Source organism: Dendrobium catenatum, unplaced genomic scaffold (genome assembly GCF_001605985.2).
Source record: "Dendrobium catenatum unplaced genomic scaffold, ASM160598v2 fragScaff_scaffold_203, whole genome shotgun sequence".
Lineage (NCBI taxonomy): Eukaryota > Viridiplantae > Streptophyta > Magnoliopsida > Asparagales > Orchidaceae > Dendrobium > Dendrobium catenatum.
In genome coordinates, this window is record NW_021318665.1 from 1,137,863 (window position 1) to 1,144,168 (window position 6,306).

The following is a 6,306-nucleotide window of genomic DNA, read 5'->3' on the forward strand; positions in this document are numbered from 1 at the left end:
CATGGTAATAAGGCGGTGGTCCAGCGGAAGTCTGTGCATTATTCAGTGGTATGGAGGAACTTTGACTTTATCAGTGGTCCGATAAAAGTTCGGGCCTCAGTTGATGGTCCCACGGTGGTTTGGCGAAACTCCGGCGTCAGGCAATGGTCCGGTGGAAGTCCAGCATCATGTGGTGGTCCAATAGAAGTTTGGACATCATTTGGTGGTATGACATAAACTCGACTTCTGTCGGTGATTCGACGAAAGTTCGGGCCTCAGTTGGTGGTCCGACGATGGTTTGGTGGAACTCTGGCGTTAGGTGGTGGTTCGGCGGAAGTTCGACGTCGGGTGGAAGTCCGGTGTCAGGGGTGGTCCTAAGGGAAGTCTAGGATCAGACAGTGGTCTGGCGGAAGTCCAGGCATGAGGCATTATTCGGTTGTAGGGCGGAACTCCGACTTCTGTAGATTGTTTGACTTAAATTAGGGCCTCAGTCGGTAGTTCGACGGTGGATTGGTGGAACTCCAATGTCAGGAGGTGGTCCGACTGAACTCCGGCATCGGGCGGTGGTCCGGCGGAAGTCCGACGTCAGGCGGTGGTCCAGCGGAAGTCCGGGCATTATTCGGTGGTATAGCAGAACTCCGACTTCTTTCGATAGTCCGACAAAAGTTTAGGCCTCAGTCGGTGGTCCAACGGTGGTTTGGCGGAACACCGGTGTCAGCCGGTGGTCCGGTGGAACTCTAGCATCAGATGGTTGTCTGGCTGAAGTCCGACGTCAGGCGGTCGTCTTGACGAAAGTCCGGGACGCTCAGTTTGACTGTAAGTTTTCTGAAATCGGAGTTTGGATTGTCCAAATTTTAATTTTGTAAGTTTCCAACTTGATTTTGCCTCTAGATTCGTGTCCGATCAAGATGATTTTTTTGATGATGTATCAAGCATAATAAGGAAGACCTAGAAAATGAGGGAATCAAAAGCCTGCTAGATATGCATGATCGTTCTATAAAAGACAAGTTAAACACATTATAATTGGTTTTACTATCCCATTCTCTCTAATGATAGAATTGAGATTGCTGACCTACATTTTGCACATACGACCCTCCAAAATCAAGCTTGGGTGCCCTTCACCAGTCAAATTATTTTATCCTTGATTTATTAAGTGGCTGTCAACTATTCAAGAAGTATTTATAGAATATTGAGAATGTTTTACACATGTCAAACTATCGCTATTAATAGATGTATCATCTAGCTTAAATGCAATATCTCCTGTCCAAATATAAATCTCTCTGTGCAAAGAAAGCTACATCAGGCAAAGAAAGAGAGAAAAAGAAAGGCCCCATTAACCCACTTCACTTGCCAAAGTCAGTAAGTCATAAATACATCTTTAATCTCCTCCAGGTACCATTACCCGTTCCAGGTTTTATGAACCCTCATAAATAATTCACCAATCACCACCTTCTCCCACGCTATAAAACCTAATTGAACACAACGCCAAGTCTTATGCAGGAAATTAAATAACAGCAAGAAGAGAATGGCCTGGAGTTCCAGTAAGATTGCATTGGTTCTTGCCTTTGTTCTTTCCATCCTTGTTTTGTCCCATGCAGGGAGGGAGTTGAAGAACAAGCCTGAGGTTCTTCACCCTCAGAACTTCTTTGGCTTTGGAGGAGTTTTTGTTCCTGGCTTTACGTTGCCACTTGGTCCTGGGATTGGCTTAGTTCCAGGCTTTGGCGGACTGCCTATTCCAGCTGGAGAAGAGAAGGGAGTTCATCAGAAACATGGAGGAGAGCCATGAACTCAGCTTCTGAAGAAACTTGCATGCTTGTTTTCTTGCTTGAAGTTCACTGTGTTGTGTTCTTTGCTTATCATATATGTGCTACTAGTTGTCTAATTAGGTGCTACTTTGTAGTTTGTTCTTGTGTTAAGTGTGCTTTTAGCAAGTTTAGTAGGCCTTTTGAGGTCTGGTTTCTACATATTGTATGATGCTAAGTTTTGTAAAACAATATTATCAAGATGTGTGTGAATATTGAGTCAAACCAAACTGAATGAAGCAATCACAGTACAATGAGTAGAACTTTGATCAGTGGAACAGGGGTATCTATCCGCTGCCACTCTAAATGAAGCACTTGACGTCATAACTAAGCCCTCAGCGGAACCTAGTAAGGCCACCCACGGCATCGGGCCCACACTTGCATTGCCCCACATAAACGGACAAGCCATAGTAGAGGGGATTCGAACCTGGAATGAGAGGTTCCCAATCGTACTCGCCGACCAATCACCCTGAGCCTCGGTGGATACGTTATTCCTTCTCCATTGAAGATAACTTGACTGGTAAAAACGATTGCCTTGATAAACATGCAGACCAAGTCCACAAATGGTAGCTGCTGATCCTCATATGAGGAGTCTGCAGATGCACCAAAAATAGTTAGTGAATGCTAGATTTGAAATAATGGATTCTGCAGTCTCGTGCATCTTTCTCATCTCATGAGGCTGTACTTCCATACTTTTATGTGTTACTAGCTAGTCTGGAATGCATATCATTAAATGAATCTTATTGAACCGAATACTAAATATTATTTATACAATTTGGTAAAGTACAAATATTTATGTAGCTGACTATTTTGTTGATATTTTTATCATATTATACTTTAATAATATAAAATATTTTTAAAATATATAGAATGTAATAAAAGAATTATGAACTAAAAAATTAGATCATTGTTAAGTGAATTTTTTTATCAAGTTTTTTTGTTAATTATTTGTTCAAAAATAAATAAATATGATCATAAATATAAATAGAAAATTGATCAATTTTTAAATTTATTAGGGAAAAGAGTGGTGATATTTCAAGCAACATATTTTGATCAAGTCTGTTAATTTAAAGCGTGTATTTAATTTTTATTTAGGTTTTGTTTGGAATAATTTTCTTACTGTTTTTTTAAACAATTTTGTTAAGTACAAAAATAAAAAAATCGCTTTAAGAAAAACTGTTCCAAATGAATTCTTAATTTTCGTTTGGGACAACTTTTTTATTGCTTCTTAAAGCAGCTTTCTAGTTCAAAAATTTTAATTATTATACTGAAAAGCTGCTTTAAGAAGCGGTCAGAAAGTCGTCCTAAACGAAGCCTTAATTCTCCAATTAAATTTCCTACAAACAATATTGACGAGGTTTGAATTAATGAAACTGCAATAATTAGGGCTTGAAAGTAGAAAATATTAGGCTTGTTTTGCTTCAAATTTGCTAATACATAGTTGCTTGGGTCTAAATTCAACTTGTATAAAAATTGACTCAAAATATTTTGATCTAGTTTGACTCTACTCGAACTAGATAATTACTCAATAGACCGAGTTAGCCATTTGAGTTAGGCCTACCCATTTTGATCTAAGTTTTGAGCCCAATTGTACAATCTTAGTCCAAAATTTAATCAATTTTTTTTACATTTTTGACCATTCTGATTTCACTTCCATAAATATTGAATCATTTTGCCGATGATCTTTTTATTTTTGGCTATCCTAATTACAATACAATCAATACTAATAAATAAATTAAAAACTTTGATTATTTGTAATGACATGGGGTCATTGGCTAATTTTCAAAATTTTAGAATTTGTTGCACCAAGTTGACTTGAAATGCATCATATAGTTCTTGCTTATAATCCTTCATTCTCTCCTCTTCCGCTGGATAAAAAAAAAAGATTCATTTAAGACATAAATTAAAATGTTGGAATTTGGAAATGAATGTGCCTTCTCAGTTGCAACCTTAGTTCAATTTGATTAAGTTTATGTGAAAATTTTATTTTCTTAGCTTTGATTTTCCTAGATCTAGGAACTTCTTTTAGTTACAATATATTAGAAAGACGACTTATTTTATAATCTTTATGAAGATTGAAATTATTTTATTGATTATCAATCAGACTTAGGGAGGGTTTCTCTATGCTTCTTGTTCATATGTGATGTTTCATGTTGGGTTATAGATGAGTGACTAAGGCTTCGTTTTGGACGTCTATTTTATTGTTTCTTAAAGCAACTTCTTAGTACAAAAAATAAAAATTTGATACTAAAAAGCTGCTTTAAGAAGCAGAAAGAAATCATCCCAAACGAAGCCTAAATCTCTTTGTGGATGCCTTTCACCTTTTTTAAGATAATTGTTTTACAACTATATTTTTAGTTGAAATTATGAGCTATGTTTCTCATGTAATTTGAATTTTTGTTTCTTGGTTATTCTTAAGTCATTGGGTCATCATTAATTTTATTATTTTGAAATATTCACACTACTTTATATGTTAGTCTATTTCATTTGATTTTTTTCTTCGTTATAGCTGCATATAAAATATTATAGTTCTTCTAATAACTTAAAATTTTTAATCCTTTGTAATTGCAATAGTTACAACAATAATAATAACATCAAATATTTATCCCATTACATGTAATTGAGATAATTATTTTCTTAATTTATTTAGTTAAATCTCAACCATCATCATTAAAAAAGAGCAACAGTTTTTTAAGCTTTATTCTTTGTTAAAATATTTTTTGAAAGAGCAATTCCAAGATACTTCTCTATCAAAATTGACATAATTAAAAAAGCTTTTGACAAAGTGAATTATAGCTAGGGCTGCAAGCAAACCAAACGTTCGCCGAGCTACTCGTTGTTCGGTTCGATTAAAGCTCGTTTGTGATCGTTTAATTAACTAAACAAACAAACTTAAACAATATTTTAAATACTCGATTCTTAAATAAACAAACTTGAACACTAATGCGTTCGGCTCATTTATGTTCGCGAACAACATCATTTGAAGTTCGTGAACAAACTCGATAAAAGCTCGATTTGTGTTCGATTTTGAACTTGTGAATAAGCTCGATAAAAATAATTAATATTTGACTATATAATTAATAAATAGACAATTGCTTTTATTATAAATGTGTTCGTTCATAGATATGTTCATGAACATTTTTGTTTGACAGTTAAAAAAATTCGTTAAATATGTTCGTGAACAAGCTCGATAAGCACTAAACGAACGAACATGAATTGAACATGAACCGAACATGAACACTATTTAATTTAATGAACCAAACATGAACACAAATAATAAAGCTCGAACAAACATGAACCAAACTTGAACAAGCTGATATTAAATGAACACAAACATAAACACTCACATACTCCCTCGGCTCGGTTCGTTTGCAACCCTAATTATAGCTTCCTTTACATTATACTTCTAGAACTTGGCTTCCCCAAAATTTTCATTAATTAAATTGTGGCTTGCACTTTTATTGTTCATTTTTCTATGATAAATAATGAGAAATTAAGAGGCTATTTTTCCTCCATTACTAGCCTTTGGTAAGGATGCCAATTGTCTCCATTTCTCTTCAGCATTATCATGAGGCTTTTGAGTTAATGCAAACTCATATGGAGACTATGCACCCCTTGCACCTATCATGTCTCTTAGTTATTCAATGGTTATACCTCCCTTTGGATAAAGCCAAGTAATACTGCCAAACACTTTTGGAAATCTTTGTGTGACAATGCCAACAAAACTATGACTATGCTAAATCATATATTAGAGACTTTTTCATGATAGTACCACTATGATTATATTTAGGCTTCGTTTGGGACAAATTTTTTACTAATTTTTTTTTTTAAAAAATTTGTGCTAAAAAGTAATTTTAGAAAGCAATAAGAAAGCTGACTCAAATGAAGCCTTAGGCTTTGTTTGTGACGACTCTCTTTCTGCTTCTTAAAGTAGCTTTCTAATATAAAAAAATTAAGTTTTGTATTAAAAAGCTGCTTTATGAGGCAGTAATAAAGCTGTCCCAAACGAATCATTAGTTTCCAAAATTTACTTTATCATTTTTTTAATTTCATCTAATTTTTCTTATTGACAAGACAATCTTACTCTCTATACTCATAATTAGGAAACCTACAATATTTTTTTGGGGATGATGATGTCTATTTTTTTTTTATAATGGAGTGCAAATAGTTTGAGATGCAACACAATTGTTATTGTTGTATCAAAGTTGCTCAAACATAACTAAGATGATATAGTCATTAATATTTTCCTTCTTGACCATCTATTGAGCCCCATTTTAGTATACATATATTGTCTATGTTAGCTTTTGATTGAGATTTTTTTATTATACATCATTTGAACTCCAATTCTTTATTATACTTGTTATTTAAAGCTATCTCATGATGCATTTATCATGGTTTTGAAAATCGGATCGGATTGGCCGATTCCACCAATTCAAGTGTGAACCCGTCATATGACCGGTTCGATTCAACTTAAAAATTTACCCAACATCGAACCAGTGTGAATCGGTTGGAACCGCCAATTCAA